The 22477-nt window shown below is 46.0% G+C and overlaps 10 non-coding genes across 10 annotated transcripts; all 10 read left to right on the plus strand.

Moving 5' to 3' along the window:
* Positions 1-168: 168 nt before the first annotated feature.
* Positions 169-359, plus strand: LOC130316915 (U2 spliceosomal RNA). The gene has a single exon (XR_008864120.1). It is a non-coding gene; the product is annotated as a U2 spliceosomal RNA (small nuclear RNA).
* Positions 360-2446: 2087 nt separating this feature from the next.
* LOC130316916 (U2 spliceosomal RNA) lies at positions 2447-2637 on the plus strand. The gene has a single exon (XR_008864121.1). It is a non-coding gene; the product is annotated as a U2 spliceosomal RNA (small nuclear RNA).
* Positions 2638-4722: 2085 nt separating this feature from the next.
* On the plus strand, positions 4723-4913 carry LOC130316917 (U2 spliceosomal RNA). The gene has a single exon (XR_008864122.1). It is a non-coding gene; the product is annotated as a U2 spliceosomal RNA (small nuclear RNA).
* A 2101-nt stretch (positions 4914-7014) lies between these two features.
* LOC130316918 (U2 spliceosomal RNA) lies at positions 7015-7205 on the plus strand. Its single transcript, XR_008864123.1, has one exon. It is a non-coding gene; the product is annotated as a U2 spliceosomal RNA (small nuclear RNA).
* A 2088-nt stretch (positions 7206-9293) lies between these two features.
* On the plus strand, positions 9294-9484 carry LOC130316920 (U2 spliceosomal RNA). The gene has a single exon (XR_008864125.1). It is a non-coding gene; the product is annotated as a U2 spliceosomal RNA (small nuclear RNA).
* A 2088-nt stretch (positions 9485-11572) lies between these two features.
* On the plus strand, positions 11573-11763 carry LOC130316921 (U2 spliceosomal RNA). The gene has a single exon (XR_008864126.1). It is a non-coding gene; the product is annotated as a U2 spliceosomal RNA (small nuclear RNA).
* Positions 11764-13850: 2087 nt separating this feature from the next.
* On the plus strand, positions 13851-14041 carry LOC130316923 (U2 spliceosomal RNA). The gene has a single exon (XR_008864127.1). It is a non-coding gene; the product is annotated as a U2 spliceosomal RNA (small nuclear RNA).
* Positions 14042-16147: 2106 nt separating this feature from the next.
* LOC130316924 (U2 spliceosomal RNA) lies at positions 16148-16338 on the plus strand. Its single transcript, XR_008864128.1, has one exon. It is a non-coding gene; the product is annotated as a U2 spliceosomal RNA (small nuclear RNA).
* A 2089-nt stretch (positions 16339-18427) lies between these two features.
* LOC130316925 (U2 spliceosomal RNA) lies at positions 18428-18618 on the plus strand. The gene has a single exon (XR_008864129.1). It is a non-coding gene; the product is annotated as a U2 spliceosomal RNA (small nuclear RNA).
* A 2096-nt stretch (positions 18619-20714) lies between these two features.
* On the plus strand, positions 20715-20905 carry LOC130316926 (U2 spliceosomal RNA). The gene has a single exon (XR_008864130.1). It is a non-coding gene; the product is annotated as a U2 spliceosomal RNA (small nuclear RNA).
* The last annotated feature ends 1572 nt before the right edge of the window (positions 20906-22477 follow it).

Consider the following 22477-nt stretch of genomic DNA (forward strand, 5'->3'; position numbering starts at 1 on the left):
CTTGCTGCTTAGCAATAATGGTATGGGTTTAGGTTCTGCTGTGTGTACTGGTGGTTGACTGCCCCCCAGCCCAGAGTGTGCATGGAAAATTGTCTGGCAGCCTCCCTGACAGCAAGCAGTGATAGTGCCCATGAAGGGGACCTTGTTGGGCCCGCCCCTTTCACGGTTATCGCTTCTCGGCCTTTTGGCTAAGATCAAGTGTAGTATCTGTTCTTATCAGTTTAATATCTGATACGTCCCCTATCTGGGGACCATATATTAAATGGATTTTTGAGAACGGGGGCCGATTTCGAAGCTTGCTTCCGTCGCCCTATGCATTGACCCGATATGGCAGTATCTTCGGGTACAGTGCACCACCCCCTTACAGGGTTAAAAAGAAAGATTCCTACTTTCATTGCTACCTGCTTGCTGGCTAGCCAGCTAGCCAGCCCTGTGGGCCTTGCTGCTGCTGCTGCTGCAGCCAAAAAACAAAAGGTGGTGCTGCTGCTGCTTCTGCTGCTTCTGCTTGTGTCTGGCCGCTGTTGGAGCGTCCAGGCACAGGACTTCTGCTGCTGCTGACTAAATGGCCTCCTTAATTGGATCATTTGAGTAGCCAGCACACCTGTGCAGGTAGGGCATGACATGATAGGCAGCTGCCTTGATAGCGGGTGGGTGCTGAATGTTCCTAATTGACAAAATAAGATTAATGCTTATGAAGAAATATAAAATCTCATCCCTTCCCCAATATCGCGCCACACCCCTACCCCTTAATTCCCTGGTTGAACTTGATGGACATATGTCTTTTTTCGACCGTACTAACTATGTAACTATTTAACATAACATGGGGGGGTCTCCTGGCTGTTCACACAGGTGTGTCATTGCTGTACATTGACCATGCATTGCTTCTGTGGTATTGCAAAGGCAAAGACAAATGCTTCCAGCCATCCATTGCACTAATGGATTGGTCATCAGCTGGCTGTCTATGTCCCGCATCAATATAGACCAAAGTACAGAGGGTTAGGCTATGCTATAGTGCACCTACCTGATGCATCAGAAGGTGCGAGGCCCTTGCTAAATTCTGTGCACAGACTTTGAGATCTATGCTTTAGACTGTATCTAAACCTGCTCCAACATGGACTGACATTCTGGCCTACTTTCAGCCGATGCGACTTGTCTGTCGCTGAACAGTCGCTTTTTATGTATTCAGCACCTATGTATAATGTTGTAAAAATGCTCTAGAAGCTAAAGTCGCAGAAATGTCACACATATTTGGCCTGCAACTTTCTGTGCGACAAATTCAGACAGGAAAAATCAGTATAAATCCTTAGAAAATTATCCCCCAGTGTCTCCATCTGCTGGCGGTATTGAATAAGCATTGCTGCACTGATGGGGTATGCATTAGACGAAAAAAAAGAAGAAAAAGAAGAATAATACGCCCAGAAAAGAGGCGAAAAGGAGAAAAACGTAAAAAAACGTGAAAAAAAAGTAAGAGGAAGAGAAGGGAAAAAAAGGTGGAAATGGGTTTAAAAGTGATTTCGGCGGAGAAATATATATATATATATATATATATATATATATATATATATATATATATACGCGCACACACACACATATATATAAACGTATTCTCCGTTGAGATATTGCAGCCGCTGCTGTGTCCAGGCCCAGGAGCCTTAGCACTGTGCTGTGATGTCACTCAATACCACTGACATCACTAGGTGTAAACAACATCTCTCCTTTGCTGTGTATGTGACTATGGAGCTGTTTGGTGATGTCGTCTATTATGGCCTTCATAGAAGCAACAGGAGATTGTTGCATCCATCTAGAACCCTCAGAACTACAGTGCTATGATGTCACTCACTTCCACAGGCCTTGCAGAGTGTAAACAACAACAACCCAGCTTTGTCGTGTATGTAACCATAGGGATTGTGATGTCACCTAGAACCTTCACAGCAGCGACAGCTTTATGAGGAGCATCAGCACTGCTCTGCCTGAGCAGAACCATCACCGCCATAGGTTGTCAAATAACCCGGATTTAACCCACACAGGTAAGTCCAATGGGGTGCAGGCATGTCCTCTATGCTTACAGCTTCCCGTGGGTGTTGGTTTGATACCGTTTGGGGACAGCCAAGGAGGCATCTGCAGGCAACAAAGGTAGGTGTGTGCTTGTGTGTGTGTTTCCTATGCAGATCCTAAGCCCAGTGTCACATGCAAGTAGGAGGAGTAAGAAGGGTTCCTGGCAAATCCGGGTTATGGATTGCATTTAAAAAGGCCCCGTGGGAGTGCAATGGGCCCCTGTCTTGCTGCTTAGCAATAATGGTATGGGTTTAGGTTCTGCTGTGTGTACTGGTGGTTGACTGCCCCCCAGCCCAGAGTGTGCATGGAAAATTGTCTGGCAGCCTCCCTGACAGCAAGCAGTGATAGTGCCCATGAAGGGGACCTTGTTGGGCCCGCCCCTTTCACGGTTATCGCTTCTCGGCCTTTTGGCTAAGATCAAGTGTAGTATCTGTTCTTATCAGTTTAATATCTGATACGTCCCCTATCTGGGGACCATATATTAAATGGATTTTTGAGAACGGGGGCCGATTTCGAAGCTTGCTTCCGTCGCCCTATGCATTGACCCGATATGGCAGTATCTTCGGGTACAGTGCACCACCCCCTTACAGGGTTAAAAAGAAAGATTCCTACTTTCATTGCTACCTGCTTGCTGGCTAGCCAGCTAGCCAGCCCTGTGGGCCTTGCTGCTGCTGCTGCTGCTGCTGCAGCCAAAAAACAAAAGGTGGTGCTGCTGCTGCTTCTGCTGCTTCTGCTTGTGTCTGGCCGCTGTTGGAGCGTCCAGGCACAGGACTTCTGCTGCTGCTGACTAAATGGCCTCCTTAATTGGATCATTTGAGTAGCCAGCACACCTGTGCAGGTAGGGCATGACATGATAGGCAGCTGCCTTGATAGCGGGTGGGTGCTGAATGTTCCTAATTGACAAAATAAGATTAATGCTTATGAAGAAATATAAAATCTCATCCCTTCCCCAATATCGCGCCACACCCCTACCCCTTAATTCCCTGGTTGAACTTGATGGACATATGTCTTTTTTCGACCGTACTAACTATGTAACTATGTAACATAACATGGGGGGGTCTCCTGGCTGTTCACACAGGTGTGTCATTGCTGTACATTGACCATGCATTGCTTCTGTGGTATTGCAAAGGCAAAGACAAATGCTTCCAGCCATCCATTGCACTAATGGATTGGTCATCAGCTGGCTGTCTATGTCCCGCATCAATATAGACCAAAGTACAGAGGGTTAGGCTATGCTATAGTGCACCTACCTGATGCATCAGAAGGTGCGAGGCCCTTGCTAAATTCTGTGCACAGACTTTGAGATCTATGCTTTAGACTGTATCTAAACCTGCTCCAACATGGACTGACATTCTGGCCTACTTTCAGCCGATGCGACTTGTCTGTCGCTGAACAGTCGCTTTTTATGTATTCAGCACCTATGTATAATGTTGTAAAAATGCTCTAGAAGCTAAAGTCGCAGAAATGTCACACATATTTGGCCTGCAACTTTCTGTGCGACAAATTCAGACAGGAAAAATCAGTATAAATCCTTAGAAAATTATCCCCCAGTGTCTCCATCTGCTGGTGGTATTGAATAAGCATTGCTGCACTGATGGGGTATGCATTAGACGAAAAAAAAGAAGAAAAAGAAGAATAATACGCCCAGAAAAGAGGCGAAAAGGAGAAAAACGTAAAAAAACGTGAAAAAAAAGTAAGAGGAAGAGAAGGGAAAAAAAGGTGGAAATGGGTTTAAAAGTGATTTCGGCGGAGAAATATATATATATATATATATATATATATATATATATATATACGCGCACACACACACATATATATAAACGTATTCTCCGTTGAGATATTGCAGCCGCTGCTGTGTCCAGGCCCAGGAGCCTTAGCACTGTGCTGTGATGTCACTCAATACCACTGACATCACTAGGTGTAAACAACATCTCTCCTTTGCTGTGTATGTGACTATGGAGCTGTTTGGTGATGTCGTCTATTATGGCCTTCATAGAAGCAACAGGAGATTGTTGCATCCATCTAGAACCCTCAGAACTACAGTGCTATGATGTCACTCACTTCCACAGGCCTTGCAGAGTGTAAACAACAACAACCCAGCTTTGTCGTGTATGTAACCATAGGGATTGTGATGTCACCTAGAACCTTCACAGCAGCGACAGCTTTATGAGGAGCATCAGCACTGCTCTGCCTGAGCAGAACCATCACCGCCATAGGTTGTCAAATAACCCGGATTTAACCCACACAGGTAAGTCCAATGGGGTGCAGGCATGTCCTCTATGCTTACAGCTTCCCGTGGGTGTTGGTTTGATACCGTTTGGGGACAGCCAAGGAGGCATCTGCAGGCAACAAAGGTAGGTGTGTGCTTGTGTGTGTGTTTCCTATGCAGATCCTAAGCCCAGTGTCACATGCAAGTAGGAGGAGTAAGAAGGGTTCCTGGCAAATCCGGGTTATGGATTGCATTTAAAAAGGCCCCGTGGGAGTGCAATGGGCCCCTGTCTTGCTGCTTAGCAATAATGGTATGGGTTTAGGTTCTGCTGTGTGTACTGGTGGTTGACTGCCCCCCAGCCCAGAGTGTGCATGGAAAATTGTCTGGCAGCCTCCCTGACAGCAAGCAGTGATAGTGCCCATGAAGGGGACCTTGTTGGGCCCGCCCCTTTCACGGTTATCGCTTCTCGGCCTTTTGGCTAAGATCAAGTGTAGTATCTGTTCTTATCAGTTTAATATCTGATACGTCCCCTATCTGGGGACCATATATTAAATGGATTTTTGAGAACGGGGGCCGATTTCGAAGCTTGCTTCCGTCGCCCTATGCATTGACCCGATATGGCAGTATCTTCGGGTACAGTGCACCACCCCCTTACAGGGTTAAAAAGAAAGATTCCTACTTTCATTGCTACCTGCTTGCTGGCTAGCCAGCTAGCCAGCCCTGTGGGCCTTGCTGCTGCTGCTGCTGCTGCTGCAGCCAAAAAACAAAAGGTGGTGCTGCTGCTGCTTCTGCTGCTTCTGCTTGTGTCTGGCCGCTGTTGGAGCGTCCAGGCACAGGACTTCTGCTGCTGCTGACTAAATGGCCTCCTTAATTGGATCATTTGAGTAGCCAGCACACCTGTGCAGGTAGGGCATGACATGATAGGCAGCTGCCTTGATAGCGGGTGGGTGCTGAATGTTCCTAATTGACAAAATAAGATTAATGCTTATGAAGAAATATAAAATCTCATCCCTTCCCCAATATCGCGCCACACCCCTACCCCTTAATTCCCTGGTTGAACTTGATGGACATATGTCTTTTTTCGACCGTACTAACTATGTAACTATGTAACATAACATGGGGGGGTCTCCTGGCTGTTCACACAGGTGTGTCATTGCTGTACATTGACCATGCATTGCTTCTGTGGTATTGCAAAGGCAAAGACAAATGCTTCCAGCCATCCATTGCACTAATGGATTGGTCATCAGCTGGCTGTCTATGTCCCGCATCAATATAGACCAAAGTACAGAGGGTTAGGCTATGCTATAGTGCACCTACCTGATGCATCAGAAGGTGCGAGGCCCTTGCTAAATTCTGTGCACAGACTTTGAGATCTATGCTTTAGACTGTATCTAAACCTGCTCCAACATGGACTGACATTCTGGCCTACTTTCAGCCGATGCGACTTGTCTGTCGCTGAACAGTCGCTTTTTATGTATTCAGCACCTATGTATAATGTTGTAAAAATGCTCTAGAAGCTAAAGTCGCAGAAATGTCACACATATTTGGCCTGCAACTTTCTGTGCGACAAATTCAGACAGGAAAAATCAGTATAAATCCTTAGAAAATTATCCCCCAGTGTCTCCATCTGCTGGCGGTATTGAATAAGCATTGCTGCACTGATGGGGTATGCATTAGACGAAAAAAAAGAAGAAAAAGAAGAATAATACGCCCAGAAAAGAGGCGAAAAGGAGAAAAACGTAAAAAAACGTGAAAAAAAAGTAAGAGGAAGAGAAGGGAAAAAAAGGTGGAAATGGGTTTAAAAGTGATTTCGGCGGAGAAATATATATATATATATATATATATATATATATATATATATATATATATATATATATACGCGCACACACACACATATATATAAACGTATTCTCCGTTGAGATATTGCAGCCGCTGCTGTGTCCAGGCCCAGGAGCCTTAGCACTGTGCTGTGATGTCACTCAATACCACTGACATCACTAGGTGTAAACAACATCTCTCCTTTGCTGTGTATGTGACTATGGAGCTGTTTGGTGATGTCGTCTATTATGGCCTTCATAGAAGCAACAGGAGATTGTTGCATCCATCTAGAACCCTCAGAACTACAGTGCTATGATGTCACTCACTTCCACAGGCCTTGCAGAGTGTAAACAACAACAACCCAGCTTTGTCGTGTATGTAACCATAGGGATTGTGATGTCACCTAGAACCTTCACAGCAGCGACAGCTTTATGAGGAGCATCAGCACTGCTCTGCCTGAGCAGAACCATCACCGCCATAGGTTGTCAAATAACCCGGATTTAACCCACACAGGTAAGTCCAATGGGGTGCAGGCATGTCCTCTATGCTTACAGCTTCCCGTGGGTGTTGGTTTGATACCGTTTGGGGACAGCCAAGGAGGCATCTGCAGGCAACAAAGGTAGGTGTGTGCTTGTGTGTGTGTTTCCTATGCAGATCCTAAGCCCAGTGTCACATGCAAGTAGGAGGAGTAAGAAGGGTTCCTGGCAAATCCGGGTTATGGATTGCATTTAAAAAGGCCCCGTGGGAGTGCAATGGGCCCCTGTCTTGCTGCTTAGCAATAATGGTATGGGTTTAGGTTCTGCTGTGTGTACTGGTGGTTGACTGCCCCCCAGCCCAGAGTGTGCATGGAAAATTGTCTGGCAGCCTCCCTGACAGCAAGCAGTGATAGTGCCCATGAAGGGGACCTTGTTGGGCCCGCCCCTTTCACGGTTATCGCTTCTCGGCCTTTTGGCTAAGATCAAGTGTAGTATCTGTTCTTATCAGTTTAATATCTGATACGTCCCCTATCTGGGGACCATATATTAAATGGATTTTTGAGAACGGGGGCCGATTTCGAAGCTTGCTTCCGTCGCCCTATGCATTGACCCGATATGGCAGTATCTTCGGGTACAGTGCACCACCCCCTTACAGGGTTAAAAAGAAAGATTCCTACTTTCATTGCTACCTGCTTGCTGGCTAGCCAGCTAGCCAGCCCTGTGGGCCTTGCTGCTGCTGCTGCTGCTGCTGCAGCCAAAAAACAAAAGGTGGTGCTGCTGCTGCTTCTGCTGCTTCTGCTTGTGTCTGGCCGCTGTTGGAGCGTCCAGGCACAGGACTTCTGCTGCTGCTGACTAAATGGCCTCCTTAATTGGATCATTTGAGTAGCCAGCACACCTGTGCAGGTAGGGCATGACATGATAGGCAGCTGCCTTGATAGCGGGTGGGTGCTGAATGTTCCTAATTGACAAAATAAGATTAATGCTTATGAAGAAATATAAAATCTCATCCCTTCCCCAATATCGCGCCACACCCCTACCCCTTAATTCCCTGGTTGAACTTGATGGACATATGTCTTTTTTCGACCGTACTAACTATGTAACTATGTAACATAACATGGGGGGGTCTCCTGGCTGTTCACACAGGTGTGTCATTGCTGTACATTGACCATGCATTGCTTCTGTGGTATTGCAAAGGCAAAGACAAATGCTTCAGCCATCCATTGCACTAATGGATTGGTCATCAGCTGGCTGTCTATGTCCCGCATCAATATAGACCAAAGTACAGAGGGTTAGGCTATGCTATAGTGCACCTACCTGATGCATCAGAAGGTGCGAGGCCCTTGCTAAATTCTGTGCACAGACTTTGAGATCTATGCTTTAGACTGTATCTAAACCTGCTCCAACATGGACTGACATTCTGGCCTACTTTCAGCCGATGCGACTTGTCTGTCGCTGAACAGTCGCTTTTTATGTATTCAGCACCTATGTATAATGTTGTAAAAATGCTCTAGAAGCTAAAGTCGCAGAAATGTCACACATATTTGGCCTGCAACTTTCTGTGCGACAAATTCAGACAGGAAAAATCAGTATAAATCCTTAGAAAATTATCCCCCAGTGTCTCCATCTGCTGGCGGTATTGAATAAGCATTGCTGCACTGATGGGGTATGCATTAGACGAAAAAAAAGAAGAAAAAGAAGAATAATACGCCCAGAAAAGAGGCGAAAAGGAGAAAAACGTAAAAAAACGTGAAAAAAAAGTAAGAGGAAGAGAAGGGAAAAAAAGGTGGAAATGGGTTTAAAAGTGATTTCGGCGGAGAAATATATATATATATATATATATATATATATATATATATATATATACGCGCACACACACACATATATATAAACGTATTCTCCGTTGAGATATTGCAGCCGCTGCTGTGTCCAGGCCCAGGAGCCTTAGCACTGTGCTGTGATGTCACTCAATACCACTGACATCACTAGGTGTAAACAACATCTCTCCTTTGCTGTGTATGTGACTATGGAGCTGTTTGGTGATGTCGTCTATTATGGCCTTCATAGAAGCAACAGGAGATTGTTGCATCCATCTAGAACCCTCAGAACTACAGTGCTATGATGTCACTCACTTCCACAGGCCTTGCAGAGTGTAAACAACAACAACCCAGCTTTGTCGTGTATGTAACCATAGGGATTGTGATGTCACCTAGAACCTTCACAGCAGCGACAGCTTTATGAGGAGCATCAGCACTGCTCTGCCTGAGCAGAACCATCACCGCCATAGGTTGTCAAATAACCCGGATTTAACCCACACAGGTAAGTCCAATGGGGTGCAGGCATGTCCTCTATGCTTACAGCTTCCCGTGGGTGTTGGTTTGATACCGTTTGGGGACAGCCAAGGAGGCATCTGCAGGCAACAAAGGTAGGTGTGTGCTTGTGTGTGTGTTTCCTATGCAGATCCTAAGCCCAGTGTCACATGCAAGTAGGAGGAGTAAGAAGGGTTCCTGGCAAATCCGGGTTATGGATTGCATTTAAAAAGGCCCCGTGGGAGTGCAATGGGCCCCTGTCTTGCTGCTTAGCAATAATGGTATGGGTTTAGGTTCTGCTGTGTGTACTGGTGGTTGACTGCCCCCCAGCCCAGAGTGTGCATGGAAAATTGTCTGGCAGCCTCCCTGACAGCAAGCAGTGATAGTGCCCATGAAGGGGACCTTGTTGGGCCCGCCCCTTTCACGGTTATCGCTTCTCGGCCTTTTGGCTAAGATCAAGTGTAGTATCTGTTCTTATCAGTTTAATATCTGATACGTCCCCTATCTGGGGACCATATATTAAATGGATTTTTGAGAACGGGGGCCGATTTCGAAGCTTGCTTCCGTCGCCCTATGCATTGACCCGATATGGCAGTATCTTCGGGTACAGTGCACCACCCCCTTACAGGGTTAAAAAGAAAGATTCCTACTTTCATTGCTACCTGCTTGCTGGCTAGCCAGCTAGCCAGCCCTGTGGGCCTTGCTGCTGCTGCTGCTGCTGCTGCAGCCAAAAAACAAAAGGTGGTGCTGCTGCTGCTTCTGCTGCTTCTGCTTGTGTCTGGCCGCTGTTGGAGCGTCCAGGCACAGGACTTCTGCTGCTGCTGACTAAATGGCCTCCTTAATTGGATCATTTGAGTAGCCAGCACACCTGTGCAGGTAGGGCATGACATGATAGGCAGCTGCCTTGATAGCGGGTGGGTGCTGAATGTTCCTAATTGACAAAATAAGATTAATGCTTATGAAGAAATATAAAATCTCATCCCTTCCCCAATATCGCGCCACACCCCTACCCCTTAATTCCCTGGTTGAACTTGATGGACATATGTCTTTTTTCGACCGTACTAACTATGTAACTATGTAACATAACATGGGGGGGTCTCCTGGCTGTTCACACAGGTGTGTCATTGCTGTACATTGACCATGCATTGCTTCTGTGGTATTGCAAAGGCAAAGACAAATGCTTCCAGCCATCCATTGCACTAATGGATTGGTCATCAGCTGGCTGTCTATGTCCCGCATCAATATAGACCAAAGTACAGAGGGTTAGGCTATGCTATAGTGCACCTACCTGATGCATCAGAAGGTGCGAGGCCCTTGCTAAATTCTGTGCACAGACTTTGAGATCTATGCTTTAGACTGTATCTAAACCTGCTCCAACATGGACTGACATTCTGGCCTACTTTCAGCCGATGCGACTTGTCTGTCGCTGAACAGTCGCTTTTTATGTATTCAGCACCTATGTATAATGTTGTAAAAATGCTCTAGAAGCTAAAGTCGCAGAAATGTCACACATATTTGGCCTGCAACTTTCTGTGCGACAAATTCAGACAGGAAAAATCAGTATAAATCCTTAGAAAATTATCCCCCAGTGTCTCCATCTGCTGGCGGTATTGAATAAGCATTGCTGCACTGATGGGGTATGCATTAGACGAAAAAAAAGAAGAAAAAGAAGAATAATACGCCCAGAAAAGAGGCGAAAAGGAGAAAAACGTAAAAAAACGTGAAAAAAAAGTAAGAGGAAGAGAAGGGAAAAAAAGGTGGAAATGGGTTTAAAAGTGATTTCGGCGGAGAATATATATATATATATATATATATATATATATATATATATATATACGCGCACACACACACATATATATAAACGTATTCTCCGTTGAGATATTGCAGCCGCTGCTGTGTCCAGGCCCAGGAGCCTTAGCACTGTGCTGTGATGTCACTCAATACCACTGACATCACTAGGTGTAAACAACATCTCTCCTTTGCTGTGTATGTGACTATGGAGCTGTTTGGTGATGTCGTCTATTATGGCCTTCATAGAAGCAACAGGAGATTGTTGCATCCATCTAGAACCCTCAGAACTACAGTGCTATGATGTCACTCACTTCCACAGGCCTTGCAGAGTGTAAACAACAACAACCCAGCTTTGTCGTGTATGTAACCATAGGGATTGTGATGTCACCTAGAACCTTCACAGCAGCGACAGCTTTATGAGGAGCATCAGCACTGCTCTGCCTGAGCAGAACCATCACCGCCATAGGTTGTCAAATAACCCGGATTTAACCCACACAGGTAAGTCCAATGGGGTGCAGGCATGTCCTCTATGCTTACAGCTTCCCGTGGGTGTTGGTTTGATACCGTTTGGGGACAGCCAAGGAGGCATCTGCAGGCAACAAAGGTAGGTGTGTGCTTGTGTGTGTGTTTCCTATGCAGATCCTAAGCCCAGTGTCACATGCAAGTAGGAGGAGTAAGAAGGGTTCCTGGCAAATCCGGGTTATGGATTGCATTTAAAAAGGCCCCGTGGGAGTGCAATGGGCCCCTGTCTTGCTGCTTAGCAATAATGGTATGGGTTTAGGTTCTGCTCTGTGTACTGGTGGTTGACTGCCCCCCAGCCCAGAGTGTGCATGGAAAATTGTCTGGCAGCCTCCCTGACAGCAAGCAGTGATAGTGCCCATGAAGGGGACCTTGTTGGGCCCGCCCCTTTCACGGTTATCGCTTCTCGGCCTTTTGGCTAAGATCAAGTGTAGTATCTGTTCTTATCAGTTTAATATCTGATACGTCCCCTATCTGGGGACCATATATTAAATGGATTTTTGAGAACGGGGGCCGATTTCGAAGCTTGCTTCCGTCGCCCTATGCATTGACCCGATATGGCAGTATCTTCGGGTACAGTGCACCACCCCCTTACAGGGTTAAAAAGAAAGATTCCTACTTTCATTGCTACCTGCTTGCTGGCTAGCCAGCTAGCCAGCCCTGTGGGCCTTGCTGCTGCTGCTGCTGCTGCTGCAGCCAAAAAACAAAAGGTGGTGCTGCTGCTGCTTCTGCTGCTTCTGCTTGTGTCTGGCCGCTGTTGGAGCGTCCAGGCACAGGACTTCTGCTGCTGCTGACTAAATGGCCTCCTTAATTGGATCATTTGAGTAGCCAGCACACCTGTGCAGGTAGGGCATGACATGATAGGCAGCTGCCTTGATAGCGGGTGGGTGCTGAATGTTCCTAATTGACAAAATAAGATTAATGCTTATGAAGAAATATAAAATCTCATCCCTTCCCCAATATCGCGCCACACCCCTACCCCTTAATTCCCTGGTTGAACTTGATGGACATATGTCTTTTTTCGACCGTACTAACTATGTAACTATGTAACATAACATGGGGGGGTCTCCTGGCTGTTCACACAGGTGTGTCATTGCTGTACATTGACCATGCATTGCTTCTGTGGTATTGCAAAGGCAAAGACAAATGCTTCCAGCCATCCATTGCACTAATGGATTGGTCATCAGCTGGCTGTCTATGTCCCGCATCAATATAGACCAAAGTACAGAGGGTTAGGCTATGCTATAGTGCACCTACCTGATGCATCAGAAGGTGCGAGGCCCTTGCTAAATTCTGTGCACAGACTTTGAGATCTATGCTTTAGACTGTATCTAAACCTGCTCCAACATGGACTGACATTCTGGCCTACTTTCAGCCGATGCGACTTGTCTGTCGCTGAACAGTCGCTTTTTATGTATTCAGCACCTATGTATAATGTTGTAAAAATGCTCTAGAAGCTAAAGTCGCAGAAATGTCACACATATTTGGCCTGCAACTTTCTGTGCGACAAATTCAGACAGGAAAAATCAGTATAAATCCTTAGAAAATTATCCCCCAGTGTCTCCATCTGCTGGCGGTATTGAATAAGCATTGCTGCACTGATGGGGTATGCATTAGACGAAAAAAAAGAAGAAAAAGAAGAATAATACGCCCAGAAAAGAGGCGAAAAGGAGAAAAACGTAAAAAAACGTGAAAAAAAAGTAAGAGGAAGAGAAGGGAAAAAAAGGTGGAAATGGGTTTAAAAGTGATTTCGGCGGAGAAATATATATATATATATATATATATATATATATATATATATATACGCGCACACACACACATATATATAAACGTATTCTCCGTTGAGATATTGCAGCCGCTGCTGTGTCCAGGCCCAGGAGCCTTAGCACTGTGCTGTGATGTCACTCAATACCACTGACATCACTAGGTGTAAACAACATCTCTCCTTTGCTGTGTATGTGACTATGGAGCTGTTTGGTGATGTCGTCTATTATGGCCTTCATAGAAGCAACAGGAGATTGTTGCATCCATCTAGAACCCTCAGAACTACAGTGCTATGATGTCACTCACTTCCACAGGCCTTGCAGAGTGTAAACAACAACAACCCAGCTTTGTCGTGTATGTAACCATAGGGATTGTGATGTCACCTAGAACCTTCACAGCAGCGACAGCTTTATGAGGAGCATCAGCACTGCTCTGCCTGAGCAGAACCATCACCGCCATAGGTTGTCAAATAACCCGGATTTAACCCACACAGGTAAGTCCAATGGGGTGCAGGCATGTCCTCTATGCTTACAGCTTCCCGTGGGTGTTGGTTTGATACCGTTTGGGGACAGCCAAGGAGGCATCTGCAGGCAACAAAGGTAGGTGTGTGCTTGTGTGTGTGTTTCCTATGCAGATCCTAAGCCCAGTGTCACATGCAAGTAGGAGGAGTAAGAAGGGTTCCTGGCAAATCCGGGTTATGGATTGCATTTAAAAAGGCCCCGTGGGAGTGCAATGGGCCCCTGTCTTGCTGCTTAGCAATAATGGTATGGGTTTAGGTTCTGCTGTGTGTACTGGTGGTTGACTGCCCCCCAGCCCAGAGTGTGCATGGAAAATTGTCTGGCAGCCTCCCTGACAGCAAGCAGTGATAGTGCCCATGAAGGGGACCTTGTTGGGCCCGCCCCTTTCACGGTTATCGCTTCTCGGCCTTTTGGCTAAGATCAAGTGTAGTATCTGTTCTTATCAGTTTAATATCTGATACGTCCCCTATCTGGGGACCATATATTAAATGGATTTTTGAGAACGGGGGCCGATTTCGAAGCTTGCTTCCGTCGCCCTATGCATTGACCCGATATGGCAGTATCTTCGGGTACAGTGCACCACCCCCTTACAGGGTTAAAAAGAAAGATTCCTACTTTCATTGCTACCTGCTTGCTGGCTAGCCAGCTAGCCAGCCCTGTGGCCTTGCTGCTGCTGCTGCTGCTGCTGCTGCTGCTGCTGCTGCTGCAGCCAAAAAACAAAAGGTGGTGCTGCTGCTGCTTCTGCTGCTTCTGCTTGTGTCTGGCCGCTGTTGGAGCGTCCAGGCACAGGACTTCTGCTGCTGCTGACTAAATGGCCTCCTTAATTGGATCATTTGAGTAGCCAGCACACCTGTGCAGGTAGGGCATGACATGATAGGCAGCTGCCTTGATAGCGGGTGGGTGCTGAATGTTCCTAATTGACAAAATAAGATTAATGCTTATGAAGAAATATAAAATCTCATCCCTTCCCCAATATCGCGCCACACCCCTACCCCTTAATTCCCTGGTTGAACTTGATGGACATATGTCTTTTTTCGACCGTACTAACTATGTAACTATGTAACATAACATGGGGGGGTCTCCTGGCTGTTCACACAGGTGTGTCATTGCTGTACATTGACCATGCATTGCTTCTGTGGTATTGCAAAGGCAAAGACAAATGCTTCCAGCCATCCATTGCACTAATGGATTGGTCATCAGCTGGCTGTCTATGTCCCGCATCAATATAGACCAAAGTACAGAGGGTTAGGCTATGCTATAGTGCACCTACCTGATGCATCAGAAGGTGCGAGGCCCTTGCTAAATTCTGTGCACAGACTTTGAGATCTATGCTTTAGACTGTATCTAAACCTGCTCCAACATGGACTGACATTCTGGCCTACTTTCAGCCGATGCGACTTGTCTGTCGCTGAACAGTCGCTTTTTATGTATTCAGCACCTATGTATAATGTTGTAAAAATGCTCTAGAAGCTAAAGTCGCAGAAATGTCACACATATTTGGCCTGCAACTTTCTGTGCGACAAATTCAGACAGGAAAAATCAGTATAAATCCTTAGAAAATTATCCCCCAGTGTCTCCATCTGCTGGCGGTATTGAATAAGCATTGCTGCACTGATGGGGTATGCATTAGACGAAAAAAAAGAAGAAAAAGAAGAATAATACGCCCAGAAAAGAGGCGAAAAGGAGAAAAACGTAAAAAAACGTGAAAAAAAAGTAAGAGGAAGAGAAGGGAAAAAAAGGTGGAAATGGGTTTAAAAGTGATTTCGGCGGAGAAATATATATATATATATATATATATATATATATATATATATATATACGCGCACACACACACATATATATAAACGTATTCTCCGTTGAGATATTGCAGCCGCTGCTGTGTCCAGGCCCAGGAGCCTTAGCACTGTGCTGTGATGTCACTCAATACCACTGACATCACTAGGTGTAAACAACATCTCTCCTTTGCTGTGTATGTGACTATGGAGCTGTTTGGTGATGTCGTCTATTATGGCCTTCATAGAAGCAACAGGAGATTGTTGCATCCATCTAGAACCCTCAGAACTACAGTGCTATGATGTCACTCACTTCCACAGGCCTTGCAGAGTGTAAACAACAACAACCCAGCTTTGTCGTGTATGTAACCATAGGGATTGTGATGTCACCTAGAACCTTCACAGCAGCGACAGCTTTATGAGGAGCATCAGCACTGCTCTGCCTGAGCAGAACCATCACCGCCATAGGTTGTCAAATAACCCGGATTTAACCCACACAGGTAAGTCCAATGGGGTGCAGGCATGTCCTCTATGCTTACAGCTTCCCGTGGGTGTTGGTTTGATACCGTTTGGGGACAGCCAAGGAGGCATCTGCAGGCAACAAAGGTAGGTGTGTGCTTGTGTGTGTGTTTCCTATGCAGATCCTAAGCCCAGTGTCACATGCAAGTAGGAGGAGTAAGAAGGGTTCCTGGCAAATCCGGGTTATGGATTGCATTTAAAAAGGCCCCGTGGGAGTGCAATGGGCCCCTGTCTTGCTGCTTAGCAATAATGGTATGGGTTTAGGTTCTGCTGTGTGTACTGGTGGTTGACTGCCCCCCAGCCCAGAGTGTGCATGGAAAATTGTCTGGCAGCCTCCCTGACAGCAAGCAGTGATAGTGCCCATGAAGGGGACCTTGTTGGGCCCGCCCCTTTCACGGTTATCGCTTCTCGGCCTTTTGGCTAAGATCAAGTGTAGTATCTGTTCTTATCAGTTTAATATCTGATACGTCCCCTATCTGGGGACCATATATTAAATGGATTTTTGAGAACGGGGGCCGATTTCGAAGCTTGCTTCCGTCGCCCTATGCATTGACCCGATATGGCAGTATCTTCGGGTACAGTGCACCACCCCCTTACAGGGTTAAAAAGAAAGATTCCTACTTTCATTGCTACCTGCTTGCTGGCTAGCCAGCTAGCCAGCCCTGTGGGCCTTGCTGCTGCTGCTGCTGCTGCTGCAGCCAAAAAACAAAAGGTGGTGCTGCTGCTGCTTCTGCTGCTTCTGCTTGTGTCTGGCCGCTGTTGGAGCGTCCAGGCACAGGACTTCTGCTGCTGCTGACTAAATGGCCTCCTTAATTGGATCATTTGAGTAGCCAGCACACCTGTGCAGGTAGGGCATGACATGATAGGCAGCTGCCTTGATAGCGGGTGGGTGCTGAATGTTCCTAATTGACAAAATAAGATTAATGCTTATGAAGAAATATAAAATCTCATCCCTTCCCCAATATCGCGCCACACCCCTACCCCTTAATTCCCTGGTTGAACTTGATGGACATATGTCTTTTTTCGACCGTACTAACTATGTAACTATGTAACATAACATGGGGGGGTCTCCTGGCTGTTCACACAGGTGTGTCATTGCTGTACATTGACCATGCATTGCTTCTGTGGTATTGCAAAGGCAAAGACAAATGCTTCCAGCCATCCATTGCACTAATGGATTGGTCATCAGCTGGCTGTCTATGTCCCGCATCAATATAGACCAAAGTACAGAGGGTTAGGCTATGCTATAGTGCACCTACCTGATGCATCAGAAGGTGCGAGGCCCTTGCTAAATTCTGTGCACAGACTTTGAGATCTATGCTTTAGACTGTATCTAAACCTGCTCCAACATGGACTGACATTCTGGCCTACTTTCAGCCGATGCGACTTGTCTGTCGCTGAACAGTCGCTTTTTATGTATTCAGCACCTATGTATAATGTTGTAAAAATGCTCTAGAAGCTAAAGTCGCAGAAATGTCACACATATTTGGCCTGCAACTTTCTGTGCGACAAATTCAGACAGGAAAAATCAGTATAAATCCTTAGAAAATTATCCCCCAGTGTCTCCATCTGCTGGCGGTATTGAATAAGCATTGCTGCACTGATGGGGTATGCATTAGACGAAAAAAAAGAAGAAAAAGAAGAATAATACGCCCAGAAAAGAGGCGAAAAGGAGAAAAACGTAAAAAAACGTGAAAAAAAAGTAAGAGGAAGAGAAGGGAAAAAAAGGTGGAAATGGGTTTAAAAGTGATTTCGGCGGAGAAATATATATATATATATATATATATATATATATATATATATATATACGCGCACACACACACATATATATAAACGTATTCTCCGTTGAGATATTGCAGCCGCTGCTGTGTCCAGGCCCAGGAGCCTTAGCACTGTGCTGTGATGTCACTCAATACCACTGACATCACTAGGTGTAAACAACATCTCTCCTTTGCTGTGTATGTGACTATGGAGCTGTTTGGTGATGTCGTCTATTATGGCCTTCATAGAAGCAACAGGAGATTGTTGCATCCATCTAGAACCCTCAGAACTACAGTGCTATGATGTCACTCACTTCCACAGGCCTTGCAGAGTGTAAACAACAACAACCCAGCTTTGTCGTGTATGTAACCATAGGGATTGTGATGTCACCTAGAACCTTCACAGCAGCGACAGCTTTATGAGGAGCATCAGCACTGCTCTGCCTGAGCAGAACCATCACCGCCATAGGTTGTCAAATAACCCGGATTTAACCCACACAGGTAAGTCCAATGGGGTGCAGGCATGTCCTCTATGCTTACAGCTTCCCGTGGGTGTTGGTTTGATACCGTTTGGGGACAGCCAAGGAGGCATCTGCAGGCAACAAAGGTAGGTGTGTGCTTGTGTGTGTGTTTCCTATGCAGATCCTAAGCCCAGTGTCACATGCAAGTAGGAGGAGTAAGAAGGGTTCCTGGCAAATCCGGGTTATGGATTGCATTTAAAAAGGCCCCGTGGGAGTGCAATGGGCCCCTGTCTTGCTGCTTAGCAATAATGGTATGGGTTTAGGTTCTGCTGTGTGTACTGGTGGTTGACTGCCCCCCAGCCCAGAGTGTGCATGGAAAATTGTCTGGCAGCCTCCCTGACAGCAAGCAGTGATAGTGCCCATGAAGGGGACCTTGTTGGGCCCGCCCCTTTCACGGTTATCGCTTCTCGGCCTTTTGGCTAAGATCAAGTGTAGTATCTGTTCTTATCAGTTTAATATCTGATACGTCCCCTATCTGGGGACCATATATTAAATGGATTTTTGAGAACGGGGGCCGATTTCGAAGCTTGCTTCCGTCGCCCTATGCATTGACCCGATATGGCAGTATCTTCGGGTACAGTGCACCACCCCCTTACAGGGTTAAAAAGAAAGATTCCTACTTTCATTGCTACCTGCTTGCTGGCTAGCCAGCTAGCCAGCCCTGTGGGCCTTGCTGCTGCTGCTGCTGCTGCTGCAGCCAAAAAACAAAAGGTGGTGCTGCTGCTGCTTCTGCTGCTTCTGCTTGTGTCTGGCCGCTGTTGGAGCGTCCAGGCACAGGACTTCTGCTGCTGCTGACTAAATGGCCTCCTTAATTGGATCATTTGAGTAGCCAGCACACCTGTGCAGGTAGGGCATGACATGATAGGCAGCTGCCTTGATAGCGGGTGGGTGCTGAATGTTCCTAATTGACAAAATAAGATTAATGCTTATGAAGAAATATAAAATCTCATCCCTTCCCCAATATCGCGCCACACCCCTACCCCTTAATTCCCTGGTTGAACGTGATGGACATATGTCTTTTTTCGACCGTACTAACTATGTAACTATGTAACATAACATGGGGGGGGGGGGGGGTCTCCTGGCTGTTCACACAGGTGTGTCATTGCTGTACATTGACCATGCATTGCTTCTGTGGTATTGCAAAGGCAAAGACAAATGCTTCCAGCCATCCATTGCACTAATGGATTGGTCATCAGCTGGCTGTCTATGTCCCGCATCAATATAGACCAAAGTACAGAGGGTTAGGCTATGCTATAGTGCACCTACCTGATGCATCAGAAGGTGCGAGGCCCTTGCTAAATTCTGTGCACAGACTTTGAGATCTATGCTTTAGACTGTATCTAAACCTGCTCCAACATGGACTGACATTCTGGCCTACTTTCAGCCGATGCGACTTGTCTGTCGCTGAACAGTCGCTTTTTATGTATTCAGCACCTATGTATAATGTTGTAAAAATGCTCTAGAAGCTAAAGTCGCAGAAATGTCACACATATTTGGCCTGCAACTTTCTGTGCGACAAATTCAGACAGGAAAAATCAGTATAAATCCTTAGAAAATTATCCCCCAGTGTCTCCATCTGCTGGCGGTATTGAATAAGCATTGCTGCACTGATGGGGTATGCATTAGACGAAAAAAAAGAAGAAAAAGAAGAATAATACGCCCAGAAAAGAGGCGAAAAGGAGAAAAACGTAAAAAAACGTGAAAAAAAAGTAAGAGGAAGAGAAGGGAAAAAAAGGTGGAAATGGGTTTAAAAGTGATTTCGGCGGAGAGAATATATATATATATATATATATATATATATATATATATATATACGCGCACACACACACATATATATAAACGTATTCTCCGTTGAGATATTGCAGCCGCTGCTGTGTCCAGGCCCAGGAGCCTTAGCACTGTGCTGTGATGTCACTCAATACCACTGACATCACTAGGTGTAAACAACATCTCTCCTTTGCTGTGTATGTGACTATGGAGCTGTTTGGTGATGTCGTCTATTATGGCCTTCATAGAAGCAACAGGAGATTGTTGCATCCATCTAGAACCCTCAGAACTACAGTGCTATGATGTCACTCACTTCCACAGGCCTTGCAGAGTGTAAACAACAACAACCCAGCTTTGTCGTGTATGTAACCATAGGGATTGTGATGTCACCTAGAACCTTCACAGCAGCGACAGCTTTATGAGGAGCATCAGCACTGCTCTGCCTGAGCAGAACCATCACCGCCATAGGTTGTCAAATAACCCGGATTTAACCCACACAGGTAAGTCCAATGGGGTGCAGGCATGTCCTCTATGCTTACAGCTTCCCGTGGGTGTTGGTTTGATACCGTTTGGGGACAGCCAAGGAGGCATCTGCAGGCAACAAAGGTAGGTGTGTGCTTGTGTGTGTGTTTCCTATGCAGATCCTAAGCCCAGTGTCACATGCAAGTAGGAGGAGTAAGAAGGGTTCCTGGCAAATCCGGGTTATGGATTGCATTTAAAAAGGCCCCGTGGGAGTGCAATGGGCCCCTGTCTTGCTGCTTAGCAATAATGGTATGGGTTTAGGTTCTGCTGTGTGTACTGGTGGTTGACTGCCCCCCAGCCCAGAGTGTGCATGGAAAATTGTCTGGCAGCCTCCCTGACAGCAAGCAGTGATAGTGCCCATGAAGGGGACCTTGTTGGGCCCGCCCCTTTCACGGTTATCGCTTCTCGGCCTTTTGGCTAAGATCAAGTGTAGTATCTGTTCTTATCAGTTTAATATCTGATACGTCCCCTATCTGGGGACCATATATTAAATGGATTTTTGAGAACGGGGGCCGATTTCGAAGCTTGCTTCCGTCGCCCTATGCATTGACCCGATATGGCAGTATCTTCGGGTACAGTGCACCACCCCCTTACAGGGTTAAAAAGAAAGATTCCTACTTTCATTGCTACCTGCTTGCTGGCTAGCCAGCTAGCCAGCCCTGTGGGCCTTGCTGCTGCTGCTGCTGCTGCTGCAGCCAAAAAACAAAAGGTGGTGCTGCTGCTGCTTCTGCTGCTTCTGCTTGTGTCTGGCCGCTGTTGGAGCGTCCAGGCACAGGACTTCTGCTGCTGCTGACTAAATGGCCTCCTTAATTGGATCATTTGAGTAGCCAGCACACCTGTGCAGGTAGGGCATGACATGATAGGCAGCTGCCTTGATAGCGGGTGGGTGCTGAATGTTCCTAATTGACAAAATAAGATTAATGCTTATGAAGAAATATAAAATCTCATCCCTTCCCCAATATCGCGCCACACCCCTACCCCTTAATTCCCTGGTTGAACTTGATGGACATATGTCTTTTTTCGACCGTACTAACTATGTAACTATGTAACATAACATGGGGGGGTCTCCTGGCTGTTCACACAGGTGTGTCATTGCTGTACATTGACCATGCATTGCTTCTGTGGTATTGCAAAGGCAAAGACAAATGCTTCCAGCCATCCATTGCACTAATGGATTGGTCATCAGCTGGCTGTCTATGTCCCGCATCAATATAGACCAAAGTACAGAGGGTTAGGCTATGCTATAGTGCACCTACCTGATGCATCAGAAGGTGCGAGGCCCTTGCTAAATTCTGTGCACAGACTTTGAGATCTATGCTTTAGACTGTATCTAAACCTGCTCCAACATGGACTGACATTCTGGCCTACTTTCAGCCGATGCGACTTGTCTGTCGCTGAACAGTCGCTTTTTATGTATTCAGCACCTATGTATAATGTTGTAAAAATGCTCTAGAAGCTAAAGTCGCAGAAATGTCACACATATTTGGCCTGCAACTTTCTGTGCGACAAATTCAGACAGGAAAAATCAGTATAAATCCTTAGAAAATTATCCCCCAGTGTCTCCATCTGCTGGCGGTATTGAATAAGCATTGCTGCACTGATGGGGTATGCATTAGACGAAAAAAAAGAAGAAAAAGAAGAATAATACGCCCAGAAAAGAGGCGAAAAGGAGAAAAACGTAAAAAAACGTGAAAAAAAAGTAAGAGGAAGAGAAGGGAAAAAAAGGTGGAAATGGGTTTAAAAGTGATTTCGGCGGAGAAATATATATATATATATATATATATATATATATATATATATATACGCGCACACACACACATATATATAAACGTATTCTCCGTTGAGATATTGCAGCCGCTGCTGTGTCCAGGCCCAGGAGCCTTAGCACTGTGCTGTGATGTCACTCAATACCACTGACATCACTAGGTGTAAACAACATCTCTCCTTTGCTGTGTATGTGACTATGGAGCTGTTTGGTGATGTCGTCTATTATGGCCTTCATAGAAGCAACAGGAGATTGTTGCATCCATCTAGAACCCTCAGAACTACAGTGCTATGATGTCACTCACTTCCACAGGCCTTGCAGAGTGTAAACAACAACAACCCAGCTTTGTCGTGTATGTAACCATAGGGATTGTGATGTCACCTAGAACCTTCACA

This window comes from Hyla sarda, unplaced genomic scaffold (genome assembly GCF_029499605.1).
Source record: "Hyla sarda isolate aHylSar1 unplaced genomic scaffold, aHylSar1.hap1 scaffold_197, whole genome shotgun sequence".
NCBI lineage: Eukaryota > Metazoa > Chordata > Amphibia > Anura > Hylidae > Hyla > Hyla sarda.